This window comes from Chiroxiphia lanceolata, chromosome 1 (genome assembly GCF_009829145.1).
Source record: "Chiroxiphia lanceolata isolate bChiLan1 chromosome 1, bChiLan1.pri, whole genome shotgun sequence".
In the NCBI taxonomy this organism is placed as follows: Eukaryota; Metazoa; Chordata; class Aves; order Passeriformes; family Pipridae; genus Chiroxiphia; species Chiroxiphia lanceolata.
In genome coordinates this window covers 128,880,579-128,906,005 of record NC_045637.1, presented here as the reverse complement: position 1 = coordinate 128,906,005, position 25,427 = coordinate 128,880,579, and the positions used below count along the sequence as shown (strand labels likewise).

General features: G+C 35.0%; 1 long non-coding RNA gene across 1 annotated transcript in view; it reads right to left on the bottom strand.

The window, feature by feature from the left end:
- Positions 1-21,579, bottom strand: part of LOC116796955 — a 43,955-nt gene extending 22,376 nt beyond the window's left edge. Inside the window, exon 1 of the long non-coding RNA XR_004360546.1 lies at positions 21,509-21,579. This is a non-coding gene — a long non-coding RNA (uncharacterized LOC116796955). The remainder of the gene's footprint in view (positions 1-21,508) is intronic.
- Between the last annotated feature and the right edge of the window lie 3,848 nt (positions 21,580-25,427).

Below are 25,427 nucleotides of genomic sequence, written 5' to 3'. Positions count from 1 at the left end.
CTTTAAATTTATAACAATCTCCCAAGCTAGAAAACTTGAGAAACTATTGTGTACACACTTGGGTTTGATTTTTTTAGTTTAAAGTCTTTAAATACTGGTCTAAAAGAGGTTGAAGCCCAAGTTATTTCCTGAAATGTCACGGCACTACAGAGTAGAGTTGGAGAAAGGAGGAGGACATTCAGTATTTCTATTGTTTTCATGTGTCTTTAAAGTGCCTTGTTTTCGGAGCAAGATGAGTCAAATATTAATTAGCTAACTATTAACAAAGGTCTCCTATTCTACTTCTACTTGATCAAGAACTAGACATCTTCCAGTCTTCATTCAGAACCTTCATTCTTGGAAAGAGAAAGAGGTACAATAGAAAGAAGACACAAGCACCAGAACGTTCCCTTCTGCGCTGCAAGTCCAGATTTTTCAACAGCTGAGGGTTTTATAACAAATTAATACAGAGAAAGATCTCAGCTTTGAATAAGATACCTTTCCAAGCATGTTGATCATATAATTCTGACTTGTACACCCAGATTCTCTAAAGACGTCCTCATCAACTTGTTGGAGTCTTTAGAAAGCCTACCCAATAAATTGAGCAATATAATTTTATTATTATATTCAATTTAATAGTATTCAGCTTGCAGATGGTCCCATAGCAAAAAGGAGTAGTTAAAACACAAAATCAGCTCATAGTTCTGAGAATTGAAAGAGCCTGACATTTTCCTTTTTAAGTAAATACTACATTTTAATTGCTGCAGCCCCAAGGTAACCATAAAGTCATGCACTGACACCTCATGCAGATTTCATGAGACTGTTTGCTCTGTTGTTCACAAAAAAAAGTTTGTTTAGCAGCTGCTGCTGCTCCTGATGCTTACATCACCTGAAAGTAAGAAAGCATCTTCCTAAGTATGGAATAAAAGTTTTTAATATTTTACCTGTAATGAAAAACCTAAGAAAAAGAAATCTGAGTGTGGAGTCAAAGTGAAGAGTTGTGAAGACTGCAGAAATGGCTCAAGTGTCAGTTTTGTTACCTGGCTGTGCCTGTTCACCTCCCATTTTTAGCGTAATTTTTATTCCATTTAAGAGAAGTTGTGGACGCCCCATCCCTGGAAGCATTCAAAGCCAGGTAGAATGGGGCATTGAACTTGGTCTAGTGGAAGGTGTCCCTGGCTGTAACTGGGGGGCTTCAAACTAGATGATCTTTAACATTATTTCTGACTTAAATCATTCTGTGATTCTGTGAACAGGGACATTTTTCTTGACTGCAAAGATGGGCTATAGGTACTTAAAAACTTTTCATTTTCTAATTCCTCCATTTTTAAAATGAGATTAAAGACAGTTTCAAGGTCTTTTTTATTAGTTGTGCAGAGCTTTCTGCAGTCTAATGATGTAGGCCTTACAATATAACACAGGATCGTGACACCACTAAGTATATGTATTTTAATAAGTATTGTGTTCTAGGAATTAATATTAGTAAGAGGATCGATTTCTAGACAGTATGTGTGTCATTCAATGGATTTTATGAATGATATAAGCTAATGCAAATCTATGATGTAATTTGAACTCTCTCTGGAAAGCAGTGATACCAATAATATTTCTGAAAAGTGATATGTAATCTTTAACAATCAAGTATTTTTAGAAAGTATATGGATGCTGCAGCAGCAAACAGCTAGTGATAACCTGAAGTTTTATACTGAGATATTTATATGACTAACACAATGGGAATGTTCCATTTTAAAAAGATTTAAAACGGGTACTTTTAGATTTCAGTATGTGCTTTTCAAGCTAAGATTTACTGCCCAAGTGATAAATCTATTCCATTTGTATCTGATTTTTTATCCTAGTTGTTCCACAATTTAATGGCAGATAGGTCTATTACTACTTAACGGAATAAGTGCTGTCCATACCTTTCCACTTCAAAAGGTACATCTTCAGCTTTCCTAGTTACCTGAAACCACAGTCACTTCTAGCTAGGAAGCTGAAATATTACAATGGAGAATATTTTCTAAGGCATAAAACTCCCAGCTACATACCATTTAGTCAATTGGAATTTGAAGTCTTTCTGATAATGTATGTGCTTGGCATTATTAATTCACACCTTTTTCTATTTAATCCCATGACGAACAATTAACCAGGAAGAATGTGGTAGACTCCAACTGTATGGAGTAAAGGGTACATTGTCCTTGCAATATGAAAAACAAGTAAAATCTATGTACAAGGATTCATAGATTTTACCTGTGGTTATCCTACCATCTTGACCATGATTCAGAAATATAGGTAAGCAGATATTAGGATTTATACACATTTTTTTCAAATTAAAGCCAATGAAGCATAGGCAAATTCTTAAATAGGGTTAAGGAGGTTAACATATGAGACATTACTTTTTTAATTACTCTATCAAAAATAGAAGAAATAAAGAAATTTACCAAACTTCAGAACTGTTTAGTGCTTGTTGGAATGTCTCTAAGTTTAAAACTACTCAGTTAAACCTGAATAAAAAAAGTTATATTTGTGCTGTTATAAAATAGACTGAATAGAAGAAATGAAAACTTTGCAAGTATTTAAGCATTTAAGACTATTCTGTTCCCAAGCGTAAGTCAAGCTTTTTTACTTAGGTCAATTAAATATTTATTTAATTAAATTATATATTATTTCTCTAAAAACCATGCAAGCACTTAGATTGTGAAGAAGTGACTTGGCAGTCTTGAGGAAAAAAAAATTGTCCTTCTTGGAACTAATTATTACCTTTTGTGAAATCCACAATCATTAATAATAAAGCCAGAGGTCTGGGATTTCTTTGTTGTTCTATTAACTTGAAAGAAAATTACATATTATTATTCATTTGTGACTTCCCAGAGAATAATCACACTGGGGGGGGGGGGGGGGGGGGGGGAGGGGAAGAAGGCACTGTGCAGCAGTAGTTGCAGGCATAAAGTATGGTAGGTTTTTGTCTCTGAAAAAAAAATCCTTTGAAAAAAGCATTAAAGATTTTGTACTGTGCTATAAATGGACATCTGTTCTATAAGCTGTACCTCAACAAGATGACATTGGTTGTCATGTCAAATCTCAACAGGCCACCTTTACTCATGTTCTCCTAAGCTAAGAAATGCCACTGTAGCAGAATAAAACATAACCTTTAATATTTCTTTCTTTGGTCTCGGCTTCAGTGAAATGCAAGAGAAATATAAGAAATCCTTGCCTCTCAGTGGATTTGGTTTAAGCCAGCCTCTCCTCTGTAGAGCTATTTTCAGCTGGGATTTCTTCCAAGAAGAAAGAGAAGTTATTTTGTGTTCTTGTTTCGGTCTTTGTCAGATGAAGAAAGATAAAATTAGATTAATATATATTCCTGTCTATTTTGTTACTGTAGAAAGCTAGAAATACTACTTCAAGTCTGGCATAATATTTAATGTTCCTGGCTCAGATACAAACATCCATAGGTTTTGTATGCATTACATAATGGAGCTACACTGTTCCACAGAGGCATGGCTTTGGGACTGATAGAGTTCAACAGCTGTACCTCCCTACCATAGTCTCTCAACTTGAAGTACTTCTGGGATTTCTGAAGAAGTAATTCAGGAAATACAGATATCCCAATTTGGCTCACAGATCACTTGAAACTGCACAGAGAAAGAAGTTGATAAACTTAGCATAACAATATATTAAATATCATTATTTTTCTTTTCATAGAAGACATTCTGGTTTTAAAAATGGAAAAGGTACAACCTCAGCTAATAGTTTGTAAAACACCTTCATCCTGCTTGGTCTGCCTATCTTAATTTTCTGTTCCTTCTCTTGGGTACAATAGTTCTACCGCCCGACTTGACAGAGATTTGCATTCAACAAATATATGTTGATAATGACTATGGAATAGAACATGGCTAGAGGCATATAGCCCTCACCATGCCTCTGTGAGATGCTGCTTTGCCAAAAAAATTGTATGACTCCCCAAAACACCTGTTTTAAAGCCTCATGATTTACAAAGAACTGGTTTCTCTTCATTCTTGTGGAATTAATTTACAGGTTATAGAAAAATCAAGGAGAAGTAAGAGAGCTGCTGAAGAGAAATTTTCCCTAATTTTTTTAAATTGTTTGTTTCTGTTTTGTCTTTGAGAATGTCTTTTACAAAGAATGAGAACAACATATTTTGTTGTCACAAAGAAATTACTCCTGTTCATTGAAGATTAGTTGGCTACTGTTCATATTCTTCATTCACTAAACATCTGCAGAAAATATTTTCGCTGATATGGAAATCCTAACTGGGTGTCCTGTTCCAGATCTGAATGGTAGAATGGAGTCCAGGAGCTGGATCACCTGTGCACCACAGAACAGCTTCTCTCTCACGCTCACAGCAGTATATCCATACACAGAGATGTGAGACATTGTGGCTCCAAATGCTCAACATGTTTTGAAAGCTTTCATGCACATTAAAAACTGGACAGTTTGGCTTTTTCAGGAGGAATTAAACAGATTAATTAATTAATTAATTATTTTAACCTTTCCTTACAGATTTTTTTTCCTTCCCTCATAGGGATCTATAAATAGCATCCACGATCCACATGGCATGAATTGCAAAGCTAATCACCAGCATTAATAAAGGTTAAAAAGCTCAGAAGTGTTGCGATCTGCTGCTTTGGCAAACAAAGGCTGCGTTATTCATGGGGCAGGAAGCAGAGCAAAGGGTTTTGTTGCACTGTGGGAAAGTGCTGATCAGTCTTCAAACCAACGAGAATACCACGCATCAGAGGAACTTGGGTAGTGTATAAATCCTACCAACACTGAATCAAAGAGGTTCTTCTGTTCACCTTGTCATTTCATATGCCTAATTCCTCATTTCAGAACCTCCTTACAGATTGGTATTTGAGGTTTAATTGATACTTAGTATGCAGCTGAATATAAGGTCTCCCTGAGTAAAATTTATTCTTTATTGTGCTCAGGAGAAATATTTTTGTAATTTAGTGGGCACTTCTGGGAAGTGAAAACATTATAATTGTCACAGAAATGAAACACGTAAACATGATTCCCTTTACTTAATTTACTGTTGTGATGAACAGACGTCTCAATACATTTGCAACAGAGTCAGACTACGCAAAAGAAGAAAAATATTTTAAAGACAACATAAACCAATGTCACTATGCTGATGTTAATGGATTCTCATAAATCTACATGAGCTAAGAATCTGTGCCACAAACTATCTGTCACAACCAATACTTTGAATGTCCAGTGGATGTTTGATATTGAATGTCCAGTTAGCTTTAATTTATATTTGAAGACACTAATTCATTTTTTTAGTCTTAAAATGTGCTTAAACTGACACCAAATTATAATGACCCTGAGACAATTGTTCTTTTTAATAATCCAGAAATTATCATTGTGATAAATGATTCAAAAGGCATGTCACAGAACATGCCTCAGGAGATAAAATTTGTTCATATAGTATAAGAATGTTTCTGACATAAGTTTCCATATAATTTGTTTAAATTCTTTCAAAGATCGTATTTAAGTAGTAGTTCAAAATAAGATAATAAAGGTCAAATATATAACACGATACATAAGTCCTACATCTCTTAATATTACCTGCTGCTTAATTTTTCCCCTTTAATTTGAAATTAAAATTTTGCTCAAAGTACAGTGTGAATTTGAAACTAGAAAATAATTTCTGCTATAAAATCTTTTGGTTTTTTCATACTTTGTAATGTGTGCTAAAGAAAGTTTTTCAAATAATTTCATTCTTGCAATGTTTACACATGAAACTTAAACTCAGAACCATGTCTTTTAAAACCAAATATTGCTATTAAATGATGTAATAGTCTTTATATAAGTATAAAAAGTATTTTAATTATTGCAATTAAAAATATGAAAACTGATACCAATCAGGAAACTTATAATTTGAAACATAATCTATTATTTTGTAGTAATTATTTCTTTCATTTTTTTTTCCCCCACTGTCCACTATAGACGGGAATTTTTTTTCTTTTTTATTCCCTTTTTCTTCCAAGCCATGACAATCAGACAGCCAATTATTTGTATTTGTGTACTAAAGAAATTAAAAAAAAACTCAACCAATTCTGCATTACAACAAAGCTGTTAAAAAAATGACAGTGTTTCAGCGACAAAATCAAGTCAGGAAGTTGAAATCTGGCTGCAGATCAATGCAGATGCACGAGTATCTTGCGCACTCCTAATGCATATGACTACTCTCTCAGAACCATTAGGGATCTGATGTTCAGGATGTCACAGGTATTACACTGACTGACAGTGGATAAACAGCTAACATAGACCAATGCAACGATGGATAGTGATAAAGTACCTGTTTATACATGGTTGTCCACGAACACCTCAGTTGGACAGACTGTATGAATTGTACTTTGAAGGAAGATGGAAGTTAACTTCGCGTCAATCACTTCCAAACTGTGGTTTGGAGAACCTCGACCTGGCCGAAGACATCTCAGGTTGTCTCACAGCATAAGACTTCCAAAAAGCAGTAGTGTTTCAACACAGTAAGGATAACTGGAGAGGTCACTTATTATTTAAGCAGGAACAAAGCAGCAAAGAAATGAGGCCAAGAGTATAGTTAAGGGAATGACTATTCATGAGGTGTTTTCAATAATATCTGTACCACAATGAATCTGATCATACTGACAATATAGTCATGCTTGACATGCTATGAACTCAGCAAACAGCAGTCATTACCCTCCACTCACTGTTACCCACTTGCTCTCAGAAACACTGCCTAACCACCTCGATTACACAATGATTAAAAGGTCATCAAAGCTACTGAAGAATCTGAGCTGTGCAAATAGACAGGGTGAGATGAAGCAAAACAAGCAGAAACAGAAAATTGTGCACAATCAGCATAAATGGAGAAACAGAGCAGAAGTGGAGACTGAAGGAGATAATGCAATTTTCTGCCAGCTAACATTCCAGGAGAGAAACCACTAGCCTCAAAGTCTGTGCTTGGAGACAAAATACAGTGATGGGAAAGAAGTTGCTCATAATTAGGGAACTGAAGGAAAGATGTCGATGTAGCAAAAATTATATAAGCCATTAGAAATTTTAAGAATTTCTTAGAAAAATAAGAAAATGGAAAAATAAGAAAATCAAAAAATAAGAATAACCAGGGTTCCAAAGTCACTTACACTTTACATAACATAATTTGGTTAAAATTACAGATTTCAGAAAAAAAAAAAATAAGGCAAGCTATGGTTTTTCTAAGCAAGCTGGCATATTTCAATCTTCTGAATTGAAGTTCAATTCAGCGCAACAGCAGTGAAAAATCAAGACTTCAGTTTTCTGACAAAAACACATGCATATACATGGCTAGAGGATTACAAAGTAAAAGATTGCATTGTAATTAAATAAACATGCTTAGTTCAATCATTCTATCAAATTAAAATTTAAGCATTTGTTAATTTGGGTTTTATTATGTTTGTTTGTTTGTTTTTAAATCAGGAAATGTATTTATTTTGGTACGGTGAAATCAACAGTGGGTCTATTTTGCCATAAAGACCGTTTCTTAATTTTTCTCTTTAAAAGTTTACAAGACTTTGGGACCGGAAAAATAGTTGAAATCCAGCATCTTCTTCAAGATTCCCATCCAATTACAAAAGACTATTTAAATACCATCTTCTTTAAAAGTAACAATTGCTACTACACAAGTCAATCAGTTATACAAATTACTTGTCTGTGAGAAATGCTGATGTGCCCCAGTGTGTTCCAAAGAAGTTGTAGGCAGGGGCAGATAAAGTGACAAAGTTAGAACTTAGCCTGTCATGAGGCTGATTGATGTATCTGTTGCTTACAAGTGAGTGATGCAGCCAAGGCGTTCTGCTTACATTGTTCTACATGATCAAATATCACAGGTTTGTGGGTACTATTACCTAACATTCCCCTTTACATGACACTTTGGAGTTACTCTGCTCCTTTTCCATTAGGACTAAAACTCAGATTGGGGGAGCAGTTCTATTAAGCAGCCCTGAGTACCTACAGAAGAGAAATGACATTTGTGCCTTATAGTATTTATGAAAATTTAGGACAGATGTGACTCACTGAAGCTCAAGCAAACCAAGTAAAAACTTATTTTTTTCAATTAAATCAGTGGTAGAAAAAAAAAGCCAGTTTAATGCCCTATGAATTTGCAGTTTACTTTAGGGGAATTTACCAGTTGCAGATATAAAACCTTCAGTGCAGTCTAACTAAGCAGTGCTTGATTGCTACAAACACAGCAGCCTTTTATAAACTCCTGAGTGAGTTTGAAGTTATAGATTTGGCATTGTTTGCAGACCGCTAAGTATTTCAGGTCCCACTACTCCTGTACTGTCCAAACCCTGGTTCCTACAAATTAGATTCCTAGTGCAGAACTCAAGAGCAGCACAAGGTGAGTGAGGGAGGAGAGGCACGTGGCTGAAATTACAGACTTCTTACATAAAAGAAACTTGGAATGTCACCCTTTACCTATTTCTCAAGACAATAAATCTTTGAATTAACTGTGTTCATGAACTTGCAATGAAAAGCCAGGTCTACTTCTTGTCAGTCACTTTAAGAAAATGAAGCACAGAGGAAAAAAAAAAGCTTAAGGAATAGGAAGGCAAAAAAAAGCTGAACAGACATATAGACTTTAGCACATACAAAATTAAAACCGTTTAAAAATTGCCTTCACTTAATAACAACCCAAACTGTTTGAAATAATTGCTGTTCAGCAACAGAGATATAAGTATGCTACTTCACATAAATTTCTAATGACTTCAACATGAGGAATTAACTATAATAGAGTGTCATATTAAAATATAGAAACCACCAAAGATTGCAGTAGCAATTCAATCTCTAAACTTCCATTCTATGGGGAGCTGCAGGTTTGGTGATTAGTGATGGGTGCAAAATTATAATTCACAGCAAACCTGATAAGTACCATTGTGTGTATCCTTTTTAAATGCAAACAGTGAAGAGGACAACTATCAGGTTATTCCGAAAGCTCTTGTGCCAAAAGCATCTTTTTGAATGTCAAAATACAAGTAAATGTTGAAAAGATATATATGATATTTTCTAATATCTTAAAATAATATCTTCTGAAGTTTTCAAAGTAACATACACAGAGTAATAAAATATTTGTGATTTTATCTTTAGGGTTTTTATTATCACAGATGAGAGGTTCAATTTCATTTCATAGTCAAATATTGGTGACTGTATAAGGGACGCAAGTCTTTCAAATATGGAATATAAATATTATCCAGGGGAAAAATGCAGTATAGTACAATAACATACATATAGATGCTATCTCAAATATATATGTTGAAAATGGATATGTGCAAAACAGTTATAAAATAATGACAGTAGAGATTGTGAATTTTTAGAAGTAATAGCTAATGTAGTTGAGTACCTTCATATTATCACTTAATATTTTTTTTCTTACAATGATAGGAAAACAAAAAAGGAAGGAAGAAAAAGTTTCAGGTCATTTCCTTTTACTAACACCAGTATTCATTTAAAAAAAAAAGAAAAGTACATAGCTCTTGTTTTTCTGACAGCTAGATTTCAAGTAAACTTCAAGGATTTATTCTAATTGGATTATATATTTACATACGAATAAAGGAGTTGCACTAGCACAAGTACTTTTTCTTCCTAAGAAGCTCCACATATTCAGGATCAGAATTGCAAAAAAAAGTTTGGGGATATATAAAGAAAACAAAAAGGTTTGTCTTCCTGTTCAGTACTGCTTCTTACTTTTCAGTATTTATCCAGGGGAAAGCATGCTCGTCTGTATGACTACAAAACGTTTGATCCTTTGATTTTGCCAGAATTCCCTTTACTAAAGAAATTCTGACAAAGTCAACCTTACTGTTTAACCAGTCTAGACTATAGAGGAACCACCTGTTGTCATTGAAACACATATTTCCAAATGAATCACTCATATTCCTCTAATTATTTCTGTTTCATAGTAGAGAAATATACTTCTTGGAGCACACGAGTATGTTTTGATGTCTTAAAACACCAATATAAGAGTTCATAAATAGCACTTTCTTTTACTACTGCTACCACAGTAAGGGAAACGGCATGAGTACTATCTTCCATCTGTAGTTTCAGTTTTTTTGATGTTTTATCATGTGATGTAAATTAGAGATACCTTCAGGTCTTTTTAATTCACCACTGGCATGTCATCTTGCTTACAATGGCAGCATTAATAAAAGTGCAAGAACAGAGGCATTATTTGCATTGTTTGTGGCTCAGCTGTTACCACTGTGCCCTAATCCTCCATAATTTCAAGTTGTTCCTGAGTGTACTGTCCTGTTTCCTTCACAGACTTACTGTAATGTCTTCATTTCCATGCAGCTGTTAATTCACAGTACACAGAAACAACTTGATAAGACTTAAAAATTTCCATGAGATTAAAAAAATAAACCATCAGAAAAAGCAATACAGCTTCCTAGTATTGTCTGATCTGAAAGCATACCTTCAGACTGTTTTTCCTTTTGCAATATGTAGAAATTTAAAGATATTCAGGACAGACTATTAGATATGCAAATGTAGTCATTGCTCTTTTACAGCTATATTACTCCAAGTATCCAATATCCAGCCCCTAATATTAAGAAGTAGTTTGGGAAGACTCAGTGTATGCATTTACCCTTGGGAGTTGAGATTCCAAGAGTTTGAACAGTTGTTGAAACATTGTCAGATTTCCCAGTAGTCACATTAAGATTTACCTTTCATATTAATATGACAAAAAAGCATCAAAGCTGCATTCTGACCTTCTTTCATGTAATTCAGTTAAAGTACATCAATCTTATTTTCTCTTCTTGGTCGAGTGGAGATCATGTTGTTTCATTTTAGGAACAATTTGCCCATGGTGTATGAAGTACCATATTATGTGTCTGTGAAAAGTGATATTGTGAAAAAAGAGGGATAGCAGAAGGAAGTGTACCTCATAAAAAAACCCAAAAATCTCTAAATTATCTTGTCCTTGCTCTGTAAGATGATTGCACACAGTCAAAGACAGTACCATGTAATCAGTTTTTACTCAGAATGTGATGTCTCCCCACTCTGAGAAGAAAGAAGCAGAGACAAGTTAAAAGAAGATGGTTGAGATTAAAAGGAAAAATCAGGTATCAAAGGCAAGCCTGAGGAAGATTGAATTGCCTAAATCATAAAGTGGAATCTAAAACCTCTAGTTTGGTGGGTGCCTGGGCTCCCTAGCATTGGTATTTTGCATTATGTTGCTGCTCAGACCTTTGCAGGCAGAGTCCTAACTCTAATATGCCTCTTTTTGAGGTTTAAAAATAAACTACTCAACAGCACTGACCTGTTCCAGTGCCACAAATATCCCAAATGAAGAATTAATGGTTTTTTTTAATCAAGGCCCATTACTGCCACCCAGTTTTCTATAGTAGTCAACCACAGACAAAAAAACCCCCTCCTTAGAGGAAGAGGATTCAATCCCGTATTTCTTATCTGCTGAGTGAAGGCTCTGTCAACCAGGAGGCAGGCCCACGTCTCTGTGTATGTAAAATCACACAAAAATATTTAGCTTATTCCTCCCTCTCTCCTGTTGAGGGTAGTATCAGAAAGTGGTGTTACTAGTCTGTGATTAAAATATATCTGACAACACAATATTATTTACACGGTTTACAAGATCTCCTTGATTTGACTTTGTTTTATGCTCCTGACATGTTTCCGTCTACATTTTTAATTACATTAACAAGATCACAAATTTAATGTAACTAGAAAATTTTAATAAAGGTATTCCAAAGTCATATTCTTCACATTTGCTATTTTTTCTATAGTATCTAATCCTTATTTATGTAGGAAACAACTTTGATGATGTGCTTTTACTATCAGTAACTTTGGAAGCTTTTCAAAGTAGCAAGGTCAGAATAATGACTTGCCAGGTTCTGTGGTTTCATTGATGCAAAAATGCCTGTGAGTGTTATACAGATTATTTCAAATACTAAATCCTAGACTACGTATTTTATCAGAGTGTAAGGCTTCCTCTACACATGTGGGCTTCAGCACAGTTGTCGCTGTACCCTCTACCTTACCCTTGTCATTGTGCTTAGCAATAAGGTTACCCTGTGACCTGTTTAAGAGTGTGGTTGTCCATTAAATAAATGTGATTCATCCCAACATCATCATTCTAATAGACTATAATGGCCTTAGGTTGCTTCTAGACTGAAATTAAGACAATTGTTTTATCAAATGGTTTATTCCTAAGATTTACTTATATTGTGAATCCTTTAAGAAGTACAGAAAATCCCCTCTAGCAATACAAACCCCTTGCACAGACTCAGGCAACCCTAGGTGTTTGTCTTCTAGACCAGCGTTAAGGTGCAACTAGCAGAAAAATTGTGGCTACCCTACCATGTAGAGGTGTTCTGGACAGGGAATGGGTCATATATAGTAATTCTCGGTGAGAAAACAGTTAGTTGTAGCTGCAGGTTTCAGACAAGACCCAGCAGACTACAGAGGAGATAGTCACACTCCATATTCTATAAATCCTGAATTCAGCACACTCTTCCTTATCATTTCTCTCTGTGAGGACCGTGGCAGTGAACTTTCCATCCTAGTCTAGGTTTTTTAGCTTTCCTAGAACATATGATAAGATTAATATGTATTCTCAAGCTTTTCTAAAAGAAATGAGTATGGATTGGTGTATTTCTGTATCAGGTGGAAACTCTACTACATTTTGTTAGATGTGCATATTTTATATAATACTTATTTAATGTGGGAAGTGGGACATTCATTTTTGTTAGGAAAATATACACTTCAGTTATTTTTTACACTAACATATTTGCTAAACCTTTCAAGAAGGAAGTTAGACAAACCACAGACATCAAAAATACTTTGAAAAGAATAACAAGTGCGATAGGCTATTAAGAAGCAAAAAAAAATATAATCCACATTGTATTTTTTAGCTGAGCATATTATTTTCCTCTTAAAACAACAAAACTAAGTCCCTAACAGAACTTTGTATGACATAACACTAGCTTTTCCCAATTTTTCTTTTTGCCTTTTAAGAACTATTTTGAGCTATACTCGGTAGACATCTTAGCCCCAGACATCTGATAATTCATATAAAAAGTAAAAATGAAAAAAATTGTGGATTGTGATACAGATAGGTTAATAGGTGAAGCAAAAGCTGTGAGTGGATTTGTTTCCAGGAAAGTAGAGCTGCATCGAGGGTAATGGTTTCTTGATAAGACAAATGTCATAACTTCAAATGTCTTCTCCTTCTTTCTCCATTTTTTTTTTTGCTGAGCACAACACCATATGATGTGGAATATTCCTTTTGTCAGTGGGAGTCAGCTATCTTGGTAGTGTCCCTTCCCAGCTTGTGCCCCCATCCCACTCGCATCCACTTGCACTGCTCAGCAATAGTTAAAACACTGGTGTGCTATCAACACTGTCTTGGTCACAAATCAAAACCAGCACTGTACAAGCTACTATGACTAAAATTAAGTCTACCCCTGACAAAACCAGAATAAGAACTTAGCATTACATTTGGTTACAATAAAGGTGTCAATGAGCATTAAAAATGTTAGAGATCTATCCGGATCTCTGTGGTGTTTCTCCAATTCCTGTGTGCTGTAAGGTTCACTCGAAAGATCTAGATGGGGGTATAAGATATCCCAGGAGGGAGATATCTATTATAATTACTTCCCTGCAGCCTATACTTGTGAGATCTTTCAAGTTCAGTGACAGACCCAGCTATCAAGTTGAAACTAATCCTTGGATAGCATTAACCAATGTTAACAGGCAGGGCGTATGAGTGCTTTAATATTATCCACTCTGTTGTCAGATGAAGAGACTGAAACACTTATAAGTTCTTTGTTTATGATTTGACAGAAAGGCTGAGTTGGACTGATCTTACCTATTTTAGCTTTTTAGGGTTTTAACTTCTACATCTGTATGGGTCACCCTATGCTTCTGAAAAGTCAAAGCATAAAATTAGCCTCAAAGCTCAATTAATCTGACCTATTTTGTCTATATCAGTTCTATGTATTTCAGATATTTTCTTTAGGATGAGATGAGCAGAAGTTGTTCTTTCTCCCATTTCATGATAATACAATTCTAGACGATTGGGATGGCAAACTTGGATGTAGTTTACCACACTTGATCAGATGAATTCAGACACCAGTCAGGTCTCATGACTGATCTTATTCTATTTTTGACACCAACTAACCTACCATCTAACTTTAAATGTTGAAATGCTTTCATGCACACAATGGTTTTTTTGGCATCTAAAATTGACAAAGCTCTCAACAGAGGATCTAACACAATGAGATTCTTTATCTACTCCCACTCAAGCACAGTCCAAAAAAGATTTATTTTTTTTCCACAATCAGCAAAAAGTCTATTTTTCCCCCTTATCTGGCAAACATTACAAGGCTATGGTGGTACTTTGAAAAACATTTTAAATAAATTTGGAGGTATCTGGAATAACAGATGACACTAGCAAAAACTGAATACACTTTTCAAGGCCTGACCTGTATCCAGTTACTCTCAATGACCATTTTTTGTGCAAATTCGAAGGATTCAGTCAAAGAGGAATTTTTGTAGGAGGGCATACCTGTTAACATCTTAGATTCAGAAGGCCATTAGAACTTGATAAGTTTCCCATGTTAAATGGCCACAAGTAAACAAATGACCTCTGATATTCTGGTGAAATAATCTCAATAGGAGAAGTTCTAAGAAGATCTTGCTTTTCATTGAAGCAGTGACACTATGTTGTGTGTTCCACTAAAGTATTACAGGGAATCTCCCAGTCATTGTAGATTACCACTGCTACTCATTAACCAAAGGCACTTGTTAATGAAATGCTATTAAAATAATAATAATAAAAAGAGTAATTTTCTTCTGATTTCAATTATGCAGGGAAAAATTCACTCATTTAAGATCCTCAGCAATGCATTGCTTTGCACCTTGAAGATGATTTCTAAGTCCTTGACAAATATTCTGGGGAGATAAAGGGTATTAAAACTGGCCAATGATAAGAGATGAGATAGGACACTGAATCTCCAGTTACACAGATTTAGTGGTTATGGACTTTAACAGAAGGGCAGTAGCATTTATTCTAGAAAACTCTGTCTCTGAAAAACAAAAAGACACTTCTACAGAAGATAAACTTTTATTTTGCTCTCACTGAAAAACTATCTCACTGTGAAAGCAATAACTCTCTCTGTAGGATGAATATGTTTGCTGACACAAGCACCTAGACATTCCTTGTTACTGTAGACATGGTGAAAGAGAGAAATTTCACAGTTTGGATTGTTTCCTACCTATATATTTCATGTTTCTCTGAGGTGTTATTAATGTCTTATTCATGTATATAGTATTACTCTACTATTTCACTATTTTTGTATCTAGTACATTCACACTACCCATTTCACTGGAATGGAACAGCAAGCATCTCATGGAAAAACAACATAAGTGTATAGCAAGGCAAAAAGGACAACAGTTAAAAAAAACAAGATGAGAAATAGGATGAAGTATAGTCACTCACTGTCACTAAGTCCATTCAAAATATGACTGCATTACCTCTTGGCTTTAGTTGGCTCCAACTAGAGGCCTGCAAAGATCCTTACCTTTGGCCTTGGCAAGCTTGGATGAAAATTAACTAACTTTACTGTTAAAGCTGTACTAGCTTCTGGTATCTTTCCAGAAAATTAGCTAGAAGGTTGTAATCTGTAGAGAATTAAAATTTTATCATCTATGTAAAACACCTAATTAAAGGTAAAGAAATTATAGATTTTAGAGTGGTGGCATCTGCTAAATATGAATTTTTCTCTATATTTTGTTCTGTAAGAATGTAGGAGGAAGGCTGTATTACATCTCAGAGTCATCTCATTCTTTCTCCACATACCGTTGTGTTGCTTGTATTCAATTCACATCTAAACTTCACAAACACAGATTTAGTTTCAGTTTAGAGATTTAGTTTCTTTCAAATAAAACCTGAGAATACAGAGAAACAGATAATAGCTTCGGGGAGGTCAGGAAATGATCTGTCAGCAAGTATTGGCAAAAAACAAACTACTGTTACAACTGAAAGTGAGAGCAGGTCAGAAAAATGGTACTCTAGACTATTTGTGTTGCCTAAAGAGACCGCAGAGAAAAATACTCCAGGCCAATTTAGTGCATAAGATAAGATAAAGAGAGAAGGTTCCTCTAATGAGGCCTCAGGCCAGGGGAATACACACCAAGCGCACACACCCTGACAGTGGTTCTATGATTTTATAATAAGGTCCATCCAATCCCAGAATCATCCACTCCCAGTTCTGCCCCCTGACATGCCCCTTCAGGAATTCAGTCTGGGGTCTTTGGGACCCTTTCTTCCTCATCTTTATCTTCTTCATAGCATGTACAGTCCTTGGAGCTCCTCCAAAGTTCTAGACTTGAAGGTTACTGTGTCCATGTGACATCTCCTGGTCCAAGCTTAGGGTGCTATGACCTTAAACAGGAGTGTTTTTCTACAATTCTACCTTGAAAGGAAGACTAAACACGCTAACAGAATTTAGAGGGATTGATATGAAATGTGGTAACAGGGTTGGGTATGCATAACTATTATGCTACAGGGTAGGGAATATAATACAGCTACATTAAAATCTACATTTGCTACACAACTACTAAAATCTACAAAAGTTAAAAAAATCCAAAAGCTCTGAGGCAACATTTTACTAGCTCTCCACTCACTATAACGGGACCTTAAACACATAGCTGAAGTGCAGACAGCTATTTGGAGATATGCAAAGTTAGGAATCTGAATCTGTAGCTGAAAGAATTCTTCCAAGATGTTCATCTAACATTCTAACCTATCTCTGGTAACAGCTGTAATGGGTGCTTAGGTATAGAAAGAGTTAAAATATGATGATGGTTCCTGAGAATATTTTCCCTGTCATCCAGTGATTAATAGCCATCAATAGATTGTTCTACTAAAATTTATCTGACCCCTTTCTTAATACACCACCAGTACCTACTGCCTTGGTCTACTCTTGCCACAAATAATGCTTCTAGAATGGCAGTTATCAGCACAGAGACATCAAGTTGTATAACTTTTCTAAATTCTTCTTGATATTAAGCCACATGATCAAAAGGGTTTTTTTAATAACTATATCTTTATCATGTGTTTTGCTAGCTTAACTCTTTCAACTAAAACACTGTTCGTCACACTGAGGGTAGCTTTTCATCTGATTATCTCCCAGATGACTGTTTTGACTACAGACTAGTTATCTTAAATTTTCCCAGTTTGATAAAACTAATTTGCCAGTCTTCATTAAAGATATTCACTTCACAGAAAAAGAGTATTTCTGTTTTCTCACTTACACACACACACAGATGCACATCCTTGTTTCATGATGTTTCCTCATTCTCCAGCTGCATACAGAGGTAACTCAACTAGCTATTTTAAATTCAACAGCTACAAAATTAGGTGAGATCAATTTTTTTCTTAGTGTAGCAAAATGATTCCTAGGATTGTTGAGTGACAAATGTGTATATTTACCTGTTCTTCAAAACTCTGCAGCCAGAGCTGAATAACTTATGCATTTTTAGATTTATGTCATATTCTTGGGGTTACATGCAAAAATAAGGCTGTAGCTTTTGAATTCCTTTGCATCTGTAGTCTCACTGTTGATGCAAATCAGCATTTGCAAATGAAAAATGCCTAAAGCATGATTTGAAGACAGAAATATTTTGCTATAGTGAATGTTTACACTGTTTTTTTATAGAAATTAATTAACTTTCTAGAAATCCAAGCTACGGGATAATAATATGAAAAAAGAGCAGATTAACAATATATATCTTAAATTCTGGCATTCCTAAATAGCATGATTAATTGTAATTATTTTGCTGTATATTTGGCTAAAAAAATTAATATACATAGGGAATTCTGTTACAAAAACAGGTTATAATTATATATGTATATATATTGCTCTCTTCTTTGTTTAGATTAAATATGTTAAATGTTAAAGTTAAACAGCAAGCACCATATTAACTACACATAATATGAACTTATTCAAATGTTATGACTCCACCTTTGATAAAATTTTATTGGAAAGCTGCTCATAAAATCTCATAAAAATCTATAATTTCTCAGAATGTAATTTAAATAACAGGCTATAGTGATTTTTTAAAATGTTAAATTAGAAATTGTCTTGTAAAATGTAACTGCCGCTTAATGCATAATAATATTTCACTTACAATTTCCAGTAACACGTTGTGGTAGTAATTAAATAAAGAGAAAAATTTATTAAAACAGTTTCTTCAGTGCTTTACAATTTTAAAATAAATTGCCTTCTGCTTATGTATGTGAACTATTTTGACATAATGTTTAAAGCAGAAAATTAATGGAATACAGCTGTTCAAAGTTAACGAAGATAAGCCAGCAGTGAAGATGACCAGCTCAACTGAACAGAGAAATTTTTCTGGAACTTTGGAAAAACAGAAGATTTTATGACCTTTGGAAGAAGGGGTGGGAAACTCAGGAGGACTACAAGGATGTCATGAGGTTATGCAGGAGGAAAATTAGAAGGGACAAAGCTCAACTGTAGCTTTGTCTGGACAATAAAAATTTTTCTATAACTACATAATCAATAAAAGCAGGGCTAAGGAGAATCTCCATCCTTTAGTGGATGCAGGAGGAAACAAAGGATGAGGAAGAGGCTGAGGCACTTTATACCTTCTTTGCCTCAGCCTTTATAGTAAGACCAGTTGTTCTTCAGATACCCATACATCGTCCTGTCACTACATGCCCTTGTAAAAAATCCCTCTCCAGCTTTCTTGTAGGTTCACTTTAGGTATCACAAGGTGTTTTAACGTCTCCCTGGAGCCTTCTCTTCTCCAGGCTGAACAACCTCAGGTCTCTTGTGTTCATAGGAGAGGTGCTTCAGCCTTCTGATCATCTTGGTGGCCTCCTCTGGCCTTGCTCCAACAGGTCCATATCATTCTTATGGTAGGGGCCTCAGAGCTGGATACAGCACTCCAGGTGGATACTCACCAGAGTGCAGTAGAAGGGAAGATAAGTTTATAACTTTACAACACACCCTCTGTTACTGATTATATAAAGATGGAGCATTTGAAGGGAAGACACAATGTCCAAAAAACTCTGATAAGGGAATGTCAAATGTAAACCACAGCTTCTGTTATTTATTTCTACTGTCCATTTGTCCCTGAATTTGTGTAAAGGAGTGTCAGACAAATAGTTTCTGACAATTCCAAATTAAATAAACCTCTAAAATATCAACCCTGGAGGAACGGTTACCGATGCTGGAGGAAGTTTAATCTGAATCAATAGCCAGAGTTTTGTCTACACTTTTCAAAGCTAATTAAGCAAAGAAACTTTCTATATCATCTATCAACTGGGGCTGATTTATTTATTGTAGAAAATAACTACATAACTTATCAAAAGCAACAAATGAAAAGAAATAATGCACCATTCTGTGTACTAAATCTGAAATGCACATTAATGGAGCACCAGCAAGTCTGTCAAAATGCCATGGCATAATTATTGCCTAATTAGCTAGTGTAGTCAAACATGTAGGATTTACTGCTACTTACATGACTTTTCGTTGTAGAAATCAAAAAAGGAAATGATAATGGCTTCGTGCTGTAAAGACAGTTCTTTTTGGTTTTGGTTCATCTGCTTAGACACTTTCAAAATGAAACATATGTTGAAGTACCTCATGTTTTAGTGTCATCTTTTATTTCATTTTGAAATCTCTCTAGAGTATGAAATACAAATGACAAAGACACTGAATTGAATAAGTGCATGTTACAATTATGCGTTACTATGTGCTAGCCAAGATCGTAATGCCAAGTCTTTATTGTAAATCACATTGATCTATAATTACTATGAACTGTTAAGCTTTCATATTCACAGAGTCTTTGGAAATAAATCACTGCATCATTCAGTATTAATACCAAATGTGTGAGAAGGAAAAGCGTTTCTAGAAATGTCATAAGCTTAGTTTACTCTGAAATCTTAAAGATTTTTTTATATTTAAAACTAAAGAGGAGAACTATAACTTAGATTCCTTGTTCTTTAATAAAAGAAAATATTTGTATAAATCTTTGTTAAAAGAAAAGATTTTCTGAAGGTTTTTCTGAACTCTGAAAAGAATGATCTGACAAGTTGTATTTTTCAGTTTGCAGAACAAGACCTACGATTTCAACTCAGCTGATTGATATGGTTCAATCTGAAGATAGGCTGGCATTTTGAAAATGTATGTGTTCCCAAACTGAGAGAGCACCCAAATATGCTGAGAGGATTATACACTAAAATTCTGTTGTAACTTTTTATGGAGATCAGGAAAGCAGTTTACCATCAAGACGCCTTCAGATTTCTTTCAGCACAGAAGGAAGAAACGTTGGAGGAGATTTCACTACACTGCTGTACCTTTACTTTCTGCAGTACACAGCCCATGTTTATTCACCTGCTGGTTAGGGAAAGTGATGTATCCAAAGAAACAAGGTAATGTAAAACTAAACATACAGCAATTATATGCATTGAAATTTTTTTTTAAATGGTAACATCCTGTCCTTAGAGAAAAGACCAAGAGATTTTTAATATCACCAGCATGACAAGAGGCCTTTAGAGGTCTTCTATACACTGTCATGTCCAACCAAACTGTAGATTCTAAGTTCTGTGTGCTCAGCACAACCGTGTTGGCTCCTAACCCCACAAACCCACTCTTGTGTATTTTCTGATAAATATTGATATGATCCTACTATATTTAGCTTAATAAGATCACATCACAATTTAATACTTAAATACCTATACAGTTACATATGTAATGTAGACCAGAACCTATTGTGTTACATTAAGACTGTGGGTGAGGAAATTTAACTGTTCGCACTCTGCCATCTAAATGTACCTTCAAGCAATTCATAATTTAAATTATTTTAACAATATTTTTGAGGCAATGTAATTTAAAACTGTGCTTTGAATCAAAAAGCAGTTGTATAAAATGGGATCTGATGGGTTGAAGATCCAAAAATTTTAATTTTCATCTTTTTCATTGCATGTACGCATGTATACATATAGTGTTTGCCTCTTTCATTCTCCTCTTCTCAAAACTTAAATTTTCAGAAAACCATTCATGAAATTCAGAGTACATGTTGTATACTACAGAGACCCTGTAAAACAGATAAAAATGTACATTTTAAAAAACCAAGGGAAATTCCAATTAATAAGGTCACATATTTAGGCAAAGATGAACACTTATCTTCACCATGACACAGAAACACGGAGTCAGAAGGGGACTGAAGAGCATGGAAACACTTGCAGTGCCTTCTCTGATTTTACAAGTTGGAAGCAGTCTTCTTATTACAGAACTGACTGTTTTACAAGCATATTCTGAACAAGAACAGTGTGACTCAGGTCAGGCATTCCTCATTCAGCAATAATGAAAACAGGTCAAGGAGAAAACTTAGAGAACTCACACAGAAGAAATGTCATCATTCCCCCCTCTCTTGCTGAGTGGTCCATAGGTCTGAGTTCAGTGACTAATTGCACACATCACAATATTTAAGGATGCATTACACTTATGGGTGGGGTCCATGACTTCGAACTCTTCCTCTGAAAGTTTAGCAGGTGTAAAGAGGGACTTCAGTTAGAAGATAGAAGCTGCCTGCATATTCAATGGAGAAAGATCAGCTTCTAGTTCTGAGAACTTTTTGGTCCTGAGATCCATCTGAAAGAGAGTGCCTCTTTCTTACGTCTGCCTTGTGATCTTTCCCTTAAATATTTAGGTAGCATGACCTTAATCTCAGAGATGCTTGCTATCTATAGCTTTCACTGAGAGAAAGGGATGTACATGTTGATACTGGATGGCACTTGCCATTGCAGAGAACATATTATTTGTGCACAGTTTGCTCACAGTACAGTAAGAGCTTTTATAGAAATCAATAATTTAGGGCAAAATTTTACCTATATGTATGTGTGCATTACTTCCTTTGAAGTGAAGATAGACATCTGCACATGTACCCATGAACAGAACTAGATCATAGATATTTTTCTTCGTAGTGAATTTTTCACCTAGTAAACCCAGAATGAACAATTTGTTACAATAATTATATAGTACCTACCTTTTTAAAGTCTTTTTCATCAGCATATCTTAAAGTCCTTAAAGTCCTTAAAGTTCTGGGGTTTTTTCTTCCCCTATGTCCTTATTTTGATATAACTTTTTTTCAGAGTAAACTGAAACTCTGTTTTCTGTAGCTCAGAATTTTGATAATTAATAGATAATTTTAGAAATACTTCTTCCAAAAGGCATAAGCTGGTTCCACCTGGCTGCTGATGTTCCTAAGGTGAATTAATTTTCTCACTATGCAATCTGTAGCAATTGACAAAGTATTTACCTGTAGACATAATGATTTACTACTTTGTTGAAATATTCCGTGCAAAAGAGCAGAGTGGTTTTAAACCTTGACGTTCTTTATACACTGAGCAATGTACAGACTTGCAAACTGACAGTCACACTTCTATCTAAAGGAGATAGACATTTGCACATCAGTACTAGCTCTGGTACAAAAGTGAGATATGATGCAAAAGAAAGAGCAGCCTGTTCTCCATGAAGGCTCAAAGTTATAGGCCCTCAGAAAATAAACTTTCCGTAAGAGAGACTTTGAGGACTGATTTCTAGAAGGGCAGACCAGAGTTTAATTATACGAACATAGGATTTGAAAGATCTTCAAGATGCAGCTGCCTACAATTTAACTGTCTATACTAAGCTCGAGGCCTAGGATGTCTGTATAGACAATGTAGAGACAGCTAAGGAGAGCTATCTCCACAGACTTTTGAATGGACAAAAAAAATCACTAAAAATAGAGGCAAGGGGGATTTCAGATTATTCTCTGGAGACGCTCTCTTTCCAAAGTGATTACACAGATTAAAAGTCTATCATTTAGGTGCCTACACTTAAGTAAGGTAAATTTCGTATTCAGTGTCTCAAAATTTTGAAATGCCTCCTCTAACACTTCCCAGAAATGTCCCTGAAAAATATCACTCTGTTGATAGATAATGAAACCTTTGAAGTCAGCATTCTACCGCACTGGATCTATTACTTTAATTATAAGCAAAACATAGCCAGTCAGTGCTAAATTGTTTTGAATGCTCTAATAGTTGCATGGAATCAGAACTTTTAAAATCTTCTTTTTAAATACCTCAGAGGGAAACTGTGAAAAACAGACTTCCTACTGTACAGATGGTCACCATCCCTGGCATTCTAACCTCTGTAAACTGTAAAGAATTTTTCTGCTATTGAATGTATTTGCATTTTCCACAGCGGGATAATACATTTTCCTATTTATAAATTCAAACAATTCTACAGTTACCGTAACCTGCCTACACAAGTGAAACCTCATTTCTTTGTGCAGAAATGGTGTGGCTCATTCCATGATGTACAGAGAAGGACATTGTAAATAACATTTTAACACCCACATCCCAGTTCATATTAAATAGATGTAATGTATGGGTAGGCCATTTAAAGAAGAAAAAGGTCAGTAAATACATAAAAAATGTTAGTCATGTCTGTAATCTGCCACATACAGCAACAAGAATCACCATTAAAGGGGTAAGGTAAAAAAGCTGATATTACAGGTCTCTAACTGCAAACAAGTGGCCCTGCTCTTATTTCTGCTCCTTTCTATGCCTCCTGCTTCGACCTGTATTACAAAACCAACACTGTGATCAACACACAGATTTTGACCACAGGAGACTTGGGTTCAAGGCACGCAGGATGCAAACTGTGCCTTTCACTAAGCTCTGCTGTGAACACGTATGATTTACTATAGAATATGTTTCACAGCACCAGTCACAGGTAACACTAGAAAAGAAAATCAAAGGTCAATCGAGAGAGGAAGTGAGATTAAGGTTACAGGATGAGACAAAGCAACTATGTCTGCTGCTTAGCATTTAAAAAGACAGAGGAGTAAAATGAAAGAATTGTTTTGTGCTGCATCAGTACCAATACCAATACTGAGAACAGCTTTAGTTTTAACTAATATTTTAAACTTTTGCACTAAAGAAACAAAGGAAAGCTACCACTTGAATTCACATACATAATAGCAGTTCTCCATGGACTTAAGAAATGTCAATGTCTCAATGAAATTAGTTTTCATATTCAGAAGCTGAGGTAATTATTGGAAGCTTAACTTGCATACTGACTTCGAGTTTTGCCCAGTTTCAAGGCCTCACTGTTTCTTTGTTACTGACTTCTTGAAAGAATAATGCATATTAACTAATTCTTCATGTCAATATTCTTCATGTCAACAAATTATCAGGGTGTGTATGTTTTAGTCCTTTTTAGTTCCCCAGAACTGAAGAAAATAAAAGCTAGGGCAGTCCATCCATTGGTAAGCACTAAGAAAGAGAATCTTAAAGTACACCTGGTCCAGGAACATTATAAATTAACTGCAAAAAGGTAGTTGTAAAAACTTAGAAGAAAAATGAAATAAAATCATATTATTATGTAAGCTTTTCTAACCCTGAGAGAGCTGGGTTCTCTGAGATTCTTTACCAAATAATTTATATTTTAATATCAAAGCATTTCAGTCTCAACTCACTTTTAATAGATGGCTTTAGTGACTTATTTGTGATGGCAGAAACCTTGGAGAACGCATTGCACCAATGCTCTAGCTTATGAAAAAACAGATGCAGTGTAGTGTATCATGACAGGCTGAAATGGAATTCCAGCCGTGTGAAGGTAAATTTTCCAGCTGTGCTAGCACAGATTGGAATAACTCACTCATGACTGCTGCAGAAGAAAGTGTCAGTCTATATCTCAAACTGTAGCTATCAGCCACTTTGTACCCCTACCTACAGCAGACAGGGAAAAATTCAGAAGTAACAAGGTGAGATTAATGCATTTCTGAGAAGTAACTTACAGTTTTATAATTTTTTTTGAATCTATTTTTTTTATTCCAATGCTTTTTGCTCTGAGTTTATGAATATTCAGATATTTCTTAAAATGGGTATACTACTCATTGCCGTGATGTTCTTTTTTCCTTTAGAATGGCTGCTGTTTTCCGAATATTCAATGTGCTACTATCATGACCAAATAATGAAGTTAGTTATGTTCACATATAATTGTAAAATGGAAACAAAACTACATGAAAAATATATACATGGGAGGATGATGCAGGATGATTGTGGTAGGGCTTGGGATATCACAAACTGGACTCTCAAAAATATCAGTCACAAATCAATAATGCATTATGTTTTGACTTTGAAAAAGAGCAGGTGAATTTTATGCAAGTGAACAATTTATGTTGTGGTAGAATCAACAACACTGATTTTAATTAAGCACCTTTCTTTTTCCTATTCAACAATTCAGAAGTCACACTGAATCTCTCAGGTCTTATTTCTGTGGTTAAAATTCATCAGACATCCAGCTCTTTGTCTTGTGCTTACAAGAAATGGGATTTATAAGTGGGTTTCCTATCTAATGCAGGCTTAGAGT